Source organism: Lissotriton helveticus, chromosome 3_1 (assembly GCF_964261635.1).
Source record: "Lissotriton helveticus chromosome 3_1, aLisHel1.1, whole genome shotgun sequence".
Taxonomy (NCBI): Eukaryota; Metazoa; Chordata; class Amphibia; order Caudata; family Salamandridae; genus Lissotriton; species Lissotriton helveticus.
Genome location: NC_136061.1, coordinates 1,978,664,733 through 1,978,677,774, shown reverse-complemented (window position 1 = coordinate 1,978,677,774; position 13,042 = coordinate 1,978,664,733).

The following is a 13,042-nucleotide window of genomic DNA, read 5'->3' as shown; positions in this document are numbered from 1 at the left end:
GTAGATTTAGCGCAGTGTTTCGATGGGGCATGAATCCGGACTGGTCCGGGTGTATTAGTGAAGCCAAGTGGGGCATCAATCTCAGCGCTAGAAGTTTGGCGAGGACTTTGGTTTCTGCGTTAAGCAGCGATATGGGACGGTAGGAAGAGCACTCCTCAGGTGGCTTGCCCGGCTTGGAGATGGCCACTATCGTGGCCATCCGTTGATCCGACGGAAGTGTACCCCTCCCCAGGCATTCCCTATACATTTCCAGCAAATGTGCACTGAGGGTCTCAGGCATTGCCTGGTACCATTCCACTGGTATCCCGTTGGGGCCCGTCGCCTTACCCGGGTTTAAAGCGTTAATCGCCAGTTGTATTTCCTCAGCGGTAATGTCTGCATCCAGTTCTACAGACACCTCCGGGGCCAGCGTACTGACCTCGATAGGAGCCAACACCTCTCTGGCCATTGCAGGCGTCACCTCTCTTTCAGGGGTGTATACCCGTTCGAAGTGGTCTGCGAGCAGTTCCACAATGTGCTCCGGGTTGGTATGCACCTCTCCACGGTCGTCTTTCAACCTATGGATTCCCCTTGAGTTCCCCTCTCGTTTGTCGAGCCATGCCAACATCCTTCCCGCCTTGTCTCCCACCTCATAAACCCTGTTCTGAGTGTTAGTCATGTCATTCTTAACGTGCAAGCGAATGTGATCTGTATACATCTGCTGGTGCAATGTAAGCGTGTGTAGTGTAGCCGGGGTGGGATGTTGCTCATGTGTTGTGGTTGAGTCCTGTAATGTCAGTTCCAGGTTCGCTAGCACCTGGGATCGCTCCTTCTTGTATCCCGTGATGGCATTTATGGCGTGCCCCCGCAGAACTGTTTTATATGCCTCCCAGAGGGTTTCTGCAGAGTCCACCGAGTGGACATTCTCAGAGTAATATTGTGTCGTGGCCTTTTTCAGAGCTTTGCGAATCTGGGGCACCTTGAGGTAGGTAGGCTGTATAAGGTATATGCGCCTACGTGTCGGTATCTGGGAGGAAAGTGTAAGAGTCAGTGGGGAGTGATCAGAGATCCCCCTAGGGTGAATTGCTATTTCTTCTACATATTGGAGTCCTTCCCCCAGTGTTAGGAAGTGGTCGATCCTGGACAGACTCCCATGCACCGCTGAATGATAAGTGTATGCCTGATCTGCGGGGTGGAGATGCCTCCAGATATCTACTAGGCCCATGGCTGTTAAGAATTGTTGAAGCCGTGGGATCCCTCCCCCGGAGACCGGTGCCGGGAATCTGTCGAGTCGAGCATCTATGATTGCATTGAAATCTCCACCGAGGATGACTTCCCCTTCTGGGAGAGATAGGATAAAATCGCCCAATTTAGGGAGTACCACCGAGTGTAGTGCCGGTGGGATGTACACTGAAACGAGACTAATGAGTTTCCCCTCCCACCGTCCCTGCAGGGCAGCAAAGCAACCTTGATCATCAGACTTAGTCTGCAGGGGGATGAATAGCGCATTTTTTTGTATCAGGATTCCGGTCCCACGGGATCCGGACGTGAACGCCGAGTGGACCACCATTTTGTACCCTCTTCTATCCAAGGCCTTACCTGCCCCCCCGTGAAATGAGTCTCCTGCAGGAACACCACAGCGGGCCTCTGTCTCTTTATCGCTGCTAGGACCAAACCCCTTTTTACTTTGTCACCCAACCCTCTCACATTCCATGTCATGAGTCTCAGGGTGGGACGTGTTCTTCCGGTATCTGCGGTGCCTCCGCCATTTAAAGGTATGTCAGCCATCTTGAACTACGGGTAGCATGGGGTGTCGGCAGGCATACTTAGCATCGGCAATGAATGTATGGTCATGTGGGGGGACGGTGAATGACCCCATCGGGTCAGTTTCCCTCTTCGCTCTCATCCCCTTCGGGGCAAACACAGACAGGGGCCTGACATTCTTCCGTGATATATTATTCCAACTCCAAACTACAAAAAACCAACAGCAACCCCCCAACCAACCCCCCCTCCCTGCATCCCTGCCTAACGGACTTACAACTGCCCGCCTCCCCAACTGAGCAGAGTGCTTTACCCATCCCATAACCAGAGTACTTGCTTGTAAGGGGGAGAGTGTCTCCCTGAGCAGGCGGCATCCCTGCGTGCATCCGGGGTGTCCTTGCCAGTGTCCATATGCAGCTGTGAAACTGTGCTGAAACGGACAGCGATCGTCTCGACCTTAGAGTTCATTGGGGTGGGGGGGGGTTAGGTCAGTCTCCACCGCCCGCCCCTGCAAGTCTACGCGGCGGAGAGCCCTCCGCTTCTTCTCAGCAAGACGTTAGTGAAGCAGGCCTGCTGTCTCCTCTGCGCTCTTGGGTAGATCTGTTTATCCTCCTCTGTCTGCCCACGGTGTGCCATCCCTCCAGCCAATCCCGAGCAGCGTCCGGGGAGTCAAAAAACCACACCTTCTTGTCCGCTACCACTCGTAGCCTCGCCGGGTAGATCATCGAGTACGGCAGTTCCTTCTCCCGCAAAGTCTTTTTCACCTCCAGAAATGTTTTTCGCCATCTGGCGACCTCTGCCGTGTAGTCCGGGAAGAAGGCTATTCTCGAATTCTGGATTTGAATGGCCGGTGCTACTCTTGCGGCTTGCAGAATGGCGTCGCGGTCTCTGAAGTTGAACAGCCGGGCTAAGATTGGTCTAGGCGGTCCTCCTGTCCGGGGTTTGCCCCCTGGCACTCGATGGGCCCGTTCCACCGAAAAGAAGTTCGAGAGGCCCTTGGGCTGGAGTCTGGTTTTGATCAAGCCTTCAACATAGATGTCCATTGCTCCCGTGTCCTCCGATTCGGGCACACCTAAAATTCATACGTTATTGCGCCGGGAGCGCCCTTCTTGGTCATCCAACTTTTCTCTGAGTAGTTTGTTGTCAGTTTGTAGTTGCTCCATCGCCGATTGTAAAATAGAGACATCCTCTACCAAGGATTTAGTGACCACTTCAACTTGTTTGACCCTCTCGCTCATTTTCGGGAGGTCCGCCCGGATCAAGGTAACTTCTGTGGCTGTAGCTCCCACCGTCGCCTATACTTGGGCCAGTGCCATCAGGACGTCCTCTAACGTGGCCTTTTTCGCCCCCTCAGTTTCTGTCGCCTTTCCGGCGTTCTTGCGTTGCTCCGGCGGAGGAGTGTGCCTCTCGTACGCAAACTTATCCAGCTTGGCCTGGGTAGCGTTGTGTTTGGGGCCTCTGTTCGACATAGTTGCGTACTTATGGGCTTTGCCGCCTGGTATTGGGGGATAGCGCTCGGGCCCGGGAGGGATATCTGTCGTGTTGCCGCGTCTATCCGTGAGGGCGCTGCGCAGGCAATTGCTCAGGGCGTGGGCCTCACTGTCCCCCTCGGCCGTTAGGTGCAGGATCCCAGCCCAGCAGGGATGCTAGGTCCGGCAAGGCCACCGCTGTGCGCAGGAGGCAAGACGCGGTATCTTCACTACTGGTGTTAGCGCTCACGTGGCTCGCTGAGCCTATATGGCAGCAGAGTGTCTCAAGGAGGCAGGCGAGTACACAGCAAAGTAGGCGCAAGACCGCGGCGCAGCGTCTTACCGCGGCATAGTGTCCCAATGGTAGGTGTGCTGGCACTTTCTCTCGCAGCTATTCAAAACCAAGGTGTCTCCCGGGGGGGGGGGGCCTCCAACTACCGCCCCCACCTCCGAGGAGAGGCACCGGGCAGTTCGTCCGCTCCCTCCTGGTCAGTGCTTCAAAGACAGCGGGTCTCAGTATCGCCGCCCTGGAGAGCAGGCTGCATTCACTGGGGCCCCGGGCGCGATGCGCCTCCGGCGCTCAAAACGGCGGACCCGAACCGCGGCTTGCCGGTGTTGTTTGCGCCGCCTCAGAAAGGGGCCTCACAGCCGTGTCCGCCGTCGCTGGATGTCTCCGGGTCTCACCCGCCACTTCAGGCCGTCAGGGGATGTTTCAGGTTGTTGGGCTCCGGGGACCGGCACTTCCGGTCTACCGCGGCCGCCAAGGGGGCACTTCCGGGCGGAGTCACTCACCCCACTACTTCGCTGCTCCCAGGATGTAGGAAGGCCCCTCCCCACTCCGGACGGCGCCGCACGATTATTGCCAGCTTCTAGGTCGTCGCCGCTCCGAATTGTCCCCGGCTGGTGCTGCAAGGACTCAGGGTCCGGTCCACCCCGCCAGGCACTGTTTCACAAAGGATAATTAGGTCGGATATTAGCGGGAAGCCGCCTCAGCACGGGAGTCCCTCTAAGCTGTGGCCGCCATCGTCGGCTGCCAGCCACGCCCCGCTAAGATGGCGATTTTATATGTTTGGTGAGCATGAGCAAGCCGTAATGCGAAACGCGTCGTTTTTCTACTTGCCGAATAAATTTACTTGCAAATTACCCTGGGTGTCCGAGTTTCATCCTTATCAGGACTTTTGTTGGAGAGAATATATATATTCCACGCGGACTCCGTGTTTACACGGTGCCCGCATACGAAAATCCAGACCCGCAGTTATTAGACGAATGGTCCACTTATACAGCGGAAATGTCTGGTGGCATGCTGCGAATACTGATAAAATTTGCGTGGAGCGACAGAGCTAAATGCCAAAAGGAAATTGATGATCTAGAAGCCCTCATCTCACAGGACCCAGATGTGACCACCATAGATAACCTGCGGGAAGAAATGAAAACGCGATTACTGGCATACGAAAACAAAATAAGACAACGCAAACAATCGAAATTCCAAAGAGATGCCAGAGATTACGCACAAGGACGGATCCTAACTTTTGCGCGCAAATTTGATGCCCCACGAGAAGCCTTAAGAAGTAAGGTGATCCATGCAGCCACTCCAGAACCCGTCACATCAGAATCAGATGTAACTGACGCAGAGCAGTCGGGGGATGAAAGATCCACGACTACAAGCTCGACATCAAGCATCACAAGCCTATCTACCTCGCAGAGCCATTTTCGCGAGGAGTTTCAGCTCATGCGCCAAACGCAACAAAGGGGCACCAAAGGCAAACCACCAGAAGCACAACAAAGACAACAAAGACGAGGCAAGTTCGACGCGGGGGCTTCCACCTCAGGCAATCTAGGTATGGCCACCCAAACAAGGAGTCAGCGGGGCACCAGGAGATAAATGCCCGTGATGATCTTACCATCATAAATCTCACCTCTTATAAACTCTCTACAACAGAAGAGCAAGTTTTGAAAAAAGACTTGACTTTCTGCCCCACCAGCGGCTTTGAATTTACTCAGTCCAGGATAGATTTGTTCCTTTTTACACGGAAACTTAAACTTCAAAAGTTTCATAGCCTTAAGAATGCTTCGAACAGGGATCTGCAAATCGAAAATGTCCCTTCAGCCACTGATCTAGAATTGACTGACCTAGATCTAATGCAAACGATTGCTAGTCAAACAAGTGATGTAAACCAGACGATCAATGAACTAGCTGACAGAGCTGAACAATTTGGTGTATCCCAAACTAGAGCGATCACTAATTTCAAACCAAAGTCCAAATTTCTTCCAATGATGCCACATGACGCAATTGACGTTTTCGAAGAAGCAGTCAAAATGGATTTGCTAACATTGAGAACTAAAAGATCCCAACCACACAACAAACAATGGAACCTATCACTGGCTCAAAGGAATGCACTGACCAAATTGCAAGACAATACCAACATAGTCTGCAAGCCGTCGGACAAGGGCGGAAACATTGTCTCAATGACCAGAGAGTATTATTGCACAGAAGCACTTCGACAATTGAAGGACACAGACTGTTACACAAAGATCAACAAAGACGAATACAATGCCAGCATCATAGAATATCACAGTTTGCTTGACAAATGGGTAACAGAAGGCATGTTAAATGCGAATGAACTGAAATTCCTGACATGTCAACAGCCAATAACTCCAACAAGTCAAGTCAAGTCAAGTCAAGTCGAAATTTATATAGCGCACTACATACCCAGAGGGTCTCAAGGCGCTGAAGGAAGGGGGGAGGATTACTTATCGAATATCCAGGTTTTAAGCTGTTTTCTGAAGGCTAGGTGGTTTTGAGTGAGGCAGAGGTGGATGGGAAGGGAATTCCAGGTTTTGGCCGCTAAGTAGGAGAAGGATCTTCCCCCCATGGTGGCTTTGTGGATGCGCGGGACGGCGGCGAGGGCTTGGTTGGACGAACGTAGCTGGCGGGTGGGAGTGTAAAAGGAAAGGCGCGTGTTGAGACAATCCGGTCCAAGTTCGTAGAGGGCTTTGTGTGCGTGGGTGAGGAGACGGAACGTTATCCTTTTGTTGATGGGGAGCCAATGCAGGTCTTTCAGGTGACCGGAGATGTGATCTTTGCCAGGGATGTCTAGTATGAGTCTGGCTGAGGCATTTTGGATGCGTTGGAGTTTTTTCTGCAGTGTTGCGGAGGTACCGGCGTAAAGGGTGTTTCCGTAGTCCAGACGGCTAGTAATCAGTGCGTGGGTGACCGTTTTTCTTGTTTCGGTGGGGATCCAGCGAAATGTTTTTTTGAGCATGCGTAGGATGTTGAAGCAAGATGATGAGACGGCGTTGACTTGTCTGGTCATAGAGAGTGAGGAGTCTAGGATGATCCCCAGGTTCCGTGCGTGGTCCGTTGGTATGGGGGCTTGTCCGAGGGCCGTTGGCCACCAGGAGTTGTCCCAGGTTGAAGGGGATGCACCTAAGATGAGGACTTCCGTTTTGTCCGAATTCAGTTTCAGACGGCTGTGCTTCATCCACTCGGCTACTTCTTTCATCCCTTCATGTAGGTTGGTTTTAGCGGTGATTGGGTCTTTGGTGAGTGAGAGGATCTGCTGAGTGTCATCAGCGTAGGAGATGATGTTGAGGTTGTGTTGACGTGCAATGGTTGCGAGGGGGCTCATGTAGACGTTGAAGAGGGTGGGGCTGAGTGATGATCCTTGCGGGACGCCGCAGATGACTTTGGAGGCCTCTGACTTAAAAGGGGGGAGGCGGACTCTCTGAGTTCTTCCAGCGAGGAACGAGATGATCCAGTCCAATGCTTTTCCTTGAATACCGATGTTTCTGAGGCGTTGTATCAAGGTGCTATGGCAGACTGTGTCGAAGGCTGCAGAGAGGTCAAGGAGGATGAGGGCGACAGTGTCTCCGTTGTCCAGCAGTGTTCGAATGTCGTCTGTTGCTGCGATGAGGGCGGTCTCGGTGCTGTGTTTGGCTCGGAAGCCAGACTGTGAGGAGTCTAGAGATTTGTTGGTTTCGAGGAAGGCGGCAAGCTGGTTGTTGACGGCTTTCTCAATGACTTTGGCAGGGAATGGGAGGAGCGAGATGGGGCGGTAGTTTTTGAGTTCGGTTGGGTCAGCTGTGGGTTTCTTAAGAAGGGCGCTGAGTTTGGCGTGTTTCCAGCTTTCTGGGAATGTGGCGGAGTTGATGGAGCAGTTGATGACGTCTCGGAGATGGGGTGCGATAGTGGAGTCTGCTTTGTTGAAGATGTGATGGGGGCATGGGTCTGTAGGGGATCCTGAGTGGATGGAGTTCATCAGGTGAATGGTGTCTTCTGTGGTGATTGGGTTCCAGTTGAAAAGGTTATTCGAAGGAGGTACAGGATTGGAGGTGAGTGGGGTGGACTGGTTAACTTGTTGGTTGTCAAAGCTGTTATGAATGTTGGCGATTTTGTCATGGAAGAATGAGGCGAGGGAGTCGCAGAGAGCTTGAGAGGGGGTGATGTCGTTTGAGCTGGCGGTGGGGTTGGTGAATTCTTTGATGATGTTGAAAAGTTCCTTGCTGTTGCGGGCGTTGTTGTCTAGTCGGTCTTTGAGTGCTGATTTCTTGGCTGTCCGGATTAGTTGGTGGTGTTTGCGGGTGGCCTTTTTGAAGGCGGCTTGGGTGATAGTGTTTGGGTCTTTTTTCCAAGTTTTCTCAAGGGAGCGACAGAGCTTTTTGGATTTCTTAAGGTCATCGTTGAACCAGGGGGCGTTCTTGCTTCCTTGCTTGATTTGATGTTTTTTCAGGGGTGCTAGTTTGTCGGCGGTTTGGGTTAGCCATTGTGTGAGGTTGATGGCGGCTTGGTTGGGGTTCGTTGAGTAGGCAGGGGGTTTTTGAAGAAGCGAAGAGGAGATCTGGTCGATGGTGATTTTATTCCAATTTCTTCGCAGAGTTGGTTGAGGGTGGTTGTGGATCGTGGTCTTGTTGTAAATGAAGTGGATGCAACTGTGGTCCGTCCAGTGGAGGGGTGTGGTGTGAGTGAAGGAGATATGCTTGCTGGAAGAGAAGATAGGGTCGAGTGTGTGTCCTGCGTAGTGTGTGGGGGTGTTGAAAGTTGTTTGAGTCCGAGGTTGGCGAGATTGTCCAGAAGGGTGGTAGTGTTACTGTCGTTGCTCTTTTCCAGGTGGAAATTGAGGTCTCCCAATAGAATGTAGTCCTCGGAGGGGAGGGCATGTGGGGTGATGAAGTCAGTGATGTCTTCGCTGAATTTTGTACGGGGTCCTGGTGGCCTGTAAATGAGGGTGCCTCTGAGTGTGGTTTTGGGGTCGGTGTGGATCTGGAAGTGAAGGTGTTCAGCGATGGCGAGGTTGTCTTCTGAACTTGTTGAGACGCGAATGGTGTTCTTGTGGACGATGGCGATGCCTCCTTCTGTTTGGATGGTGCGGTCCCTACGGATGATCTTGTAGCCGTCTGGGATGGCTATGGTGATGTCTGGAGCTGAAGAGGCATTCATCCAGGTTTCTGTTAGGAAGGCGATGTCTGGAGAAATGGTGTCGAGTAGATTCCAAAGGTCGATGGCGTGTTTGTGAACCGAGCGGGTGTTGAGAAGGATGCATTTAAGGTGGTTGGTGTTGGATCTCTGTTTGGTGTTTGTGGGTTTGGTGTGGGTCTTGATGCAGGAGAATTTGCAGGAGTGGCAGGTGAAGGGTCCGTGGGTGTGTCCTGGTGCTGCTTGGGCGCAGTTAGGGTGTCGGCCGGGGTTAAGTGCTATGAGGGTGGAGACGTCGTAAGTAATGCGGGAGGGGTGGGTGAAGCGGGGACCAGGGGGTCTGGCCCTGGGCGCGGTCCAGGCGCGGACGGGCGTAGACGGGCGCGTAGACGGGCTTACCTTTGGCGCACCTTCGGCGCGGCCGCAGCGCGTGGACGCTGCGCGTTGGGACATCTGTCATAAATGGATAGTCGAGGGGGCGGAGCGTGGGAGGGGCAGCTGGGAGGCGGGAGCGAGGTGGAGGGAGGGCTCGGGTCAACCAGCAAAATGGCAGCAACAACAACAAGCGCTGCAAGGCAGGGCGATATGGGGCACAGGCAGTGGGGGCAATGGGGGCGCTATGAGGGCGAGATAAAGTGAAATATACTGGCGCAGTGGAAGCGGAATGAAGCGCGGAGTCAAAGCGCTATGCCAATAGACAATACAGTACAAGGTAATGCACAGCCAAATACAAGTCAAAGCGCTATGAAAAATAATGCAGAATAATGTGCATTCAGAGAAAATGTCCAGAGGTGCGCGCTAGCAGTTCAAATTGCAGAAGCAGAATTTAAGCGCTACGATACCACAAGTGAGGTGGAGCTGAGGAGGTGAGGAGGAGGCCAGGGGAGCGACCACTCGTGTGAAAGGCAAGATGGTCACAGCAACACTCTACCATCTGACAAAAATTCACAAGCATGCCACATTACCACCAAGACCGATAATCTCTTCCAAAGGCAGTTTAACTGAGAACATGTCACAGTTTCTTGATTTCTTTTTGATTGACCATGTCAAATCCCTTTCATCATACTTAAGGGATACTTCTGACTTCATCCGCATCATTGCTGACACACCCTGGGAACCAGATATGCTTATGATAGTTTTGGATGTGACAGGACTTTACACCTGCATAGCACATAATCATGGCATACAGGCAGTGCAGTACTTCTTAAAAACTCACTCTCTGAAATACATGAAACATAACTGCATGTTGGTCGAATTCTTACATTTCTGCCTGCACAATAACGTATTTCTGTTCCAGAAACAATACTACAGACAAAAGAGAGGGACAGCGATGGGCACCTGCTTCGCCCCCAGCTACACAAATTTATTTGTGGGCTGGTGGGAGAAGCAGGTGGCCTGGTATGATGACAATCACAGATGGGTCACGTCAATTGTCAGGTGGCACCGATATATTGACGATTTGTTCATTTTCTGGAAAGGCTCAAAAACAGAGGCTGAATTATTCATTCAAACTCTTAACAAAAATGATCTCAACTTGCGCCTCAGTGGCACTATCAGTAGTCTTGAGGTAGACTTTCTTGATCTCAAAGTCTTCATTAAGGATGGACGTATTTGCACCTCACTTTTCCGTAAGGCTACAGCCGGAAACTCTACCTTAGAAGCCAGCAGCTGCCATCCCAAACCCTTAAAGAACAGTATACCCTTTGGTGAACTGTTACGCCTCAAGAGAAACTGTACTCTTACAGAGGACTTTGAGAGAGCTGCAGAAGACTCAATGGCAAGGTTTAGACTGAGAGGTTATACTGACAACACACTCAAAGACGCATATGACAGAGTGCGTCTAATTCCCAGAGCAAGTCTGTTTAAGCACTCTAGTGAGAGTAAAGTTGGTGAAGACATAACTCCACGCTTCATCACGACTTTTTCCAATGACTCCTCATTGATCCACAACATCATTAGTTGCCATTGGAACATTCTTAAAACAGACAGTGTAGTTGGCAAACAATTATCATCCCATCCTAAAATTACCTACAGGAGAAACAGATCCTTAAAAGACACTCTAATACATAGTCACTTTGACGCCATCCCGAGATCACCACGACTGGGCAAACTCAGAGGGGTTTTTCCCTTTCCAAAACTGTAAGGCCTGTCAGTCAAGTGGAAAAATCACCTCATATGAAATCCCTGACACCGGATTAGTGAGGAAAATTACCAAATTTCTCACTTGTACAAGCCCGTACTGTGTATATCGACTTGAATGCCCCTGTAAATTATATTACATTGGGAGCTCAATTCATTCAGTCAAAAAGCGAATCTTAGAACACGCTAGGGCAATTGAACACAACAACCCTAATTACCCTGTAGCAAGACACTTTGCACTTAAACACAAGAGTGACCGTAATCTCCTCAAATTCCATTGTCTGGATCAAATCCCCCCCACAGATAGTGGAGGGAACAGAGAGGCACAAATGAGAAAACTTGAGTCCAGGTTTATCATAGACCTTCGAACTAAGTCTCCATTTGGACTAAACACAGGGGAAGAATTGGCCAGTCATCTTGGCTAATTTTGATGTAGAACTGTAACTATAACCCTCCTGTGTTTTCCTTGTTGCTGATCATTAATTATCTTAACAGGATAAACAGTGATTAATTATGTACATATTTCTTGTTTTGCCAGCCCATCCAGGGCTTAATAACGTCTGTCTGCATAATATGGTCACTAATGTTGGTTTAACAATCATCATTTTTTCCCGCGCTACCGCCTACCAAGACGCCGCTTCCCGCCACCGGACATAGGGAGCCTTGCCGACCATATACAGGCAGGGAGATCTTTTAAATTTTTACCTAAGGACTAACATCCTTCTTGACCAGAAACCTGGGACAAGCATCTTTCCTTTCCTCAGGTCATCAGTTCCCTGAGAAAAATAGCCTAACCATCAAATTTGAAGTCTGTTGGACCAAATCTACGGCCAATTAGATAAAATCTAGGAGAAATCCAGAATTATTCAAGAACAACTTTCACCTGGTACCATCATAATAAGGGTTCCGGTTGGCGGGTTTTACTAAACACTCTTCGAAGGAATCAGTTTTTATCATTTTATCACCAAAAGAGTTCGAATGAAGTAACGGGGATAACAACTTATCGTAACATCAATGCATTGATAAAACAAACACTTAATATTGTGTGGCTGCTCCAAGAAGAAGGCGCTGGCCGCCGAAACGCGCGTAGAGACCGAATTTTTATGCCACTTACTCTTTAATTTCTATTTTTTATGTATAAATATATTAGATATAATTGTTAGGTACTCAATGTGATTTTAGAATTGTCATTCGATGCTATATGAATGATTTTTACTTGTGTTAATTGCTTAATAAAAGTCTGTTTTTTTAGCCAGCTGTAGTTTACTTTTATATCGTGTCCAATTTACATGTGATCTGCATCGCTAAATGTCCTAGGTTGTTATTTTTCATTCCACTAATGTTGGTTTAACATTGACCACTACAAAATGGCCGCCATGTTGATTAGATAGTTGTAGTCTCTCTTTTGTGTTCATGTAACAATTGATTGACATCAACGTAATAACTTTATTTAAATCCCGATGAACTGTGTTTGAGTAACAGCAGACGAAGGCGTGATGCCGAAACGCGTCCTGTTTATTAGATTGTGAAATACAATTTTGAATCCTGGATATTGAGTTGTGGAGTGCCGTCCATTCCTTTGCCGCAGTAAGGGAATTTGGAGCGTTGAGATATATATATATATATATATATATATATATATATATATTTACTGAAAAAAACATACGTTTCAGGGACGTTATAGTTAGTTGGACATTTCACTCGTACAAAACCAGAGAAATTCTGCTGTTATAGTTAGTTCAGCTAACTATAACTCGCGCCCCCGCAATGCACTGCTGATGACATCATATATTACATCATTCATGACATGGTCAGAGACATCACTGATGACATCACTGATGACATCTCAAATGACATTACCAAATTTGGTGGCATCTTGCACATTAGTGTAGACAGGCTCAGTGAGATTTAGCTAAATCCCCACTCTCTGCCAACCAGCTGGGTTTTAATACATTTTTTGAAGTAATATTGTTGATTTATATAGTGTTTAACTTATCATGCATTTATTTACTGTCATGTTTTGTACTGGACAGACCTCAACATGAATGTATTTTTTTTATGTCTATATATTTATGCCTGTTGACCTTTTGAAAAACACTAAAGTACAGCCACTTCCGGGTCAGGAAGTGACTTTGACAAGGACCGTGAGGTTGAAAGGCGTCAGTCAATACATTTTATTCTCTAAAAATTATCCTGAGTGCGACTTTACCTTTTGTTGTATGACTGAAGGATTCTGCAAATTAATAGCGGGTCCAGCGCCCACCTGTTCGCACCAACCCCA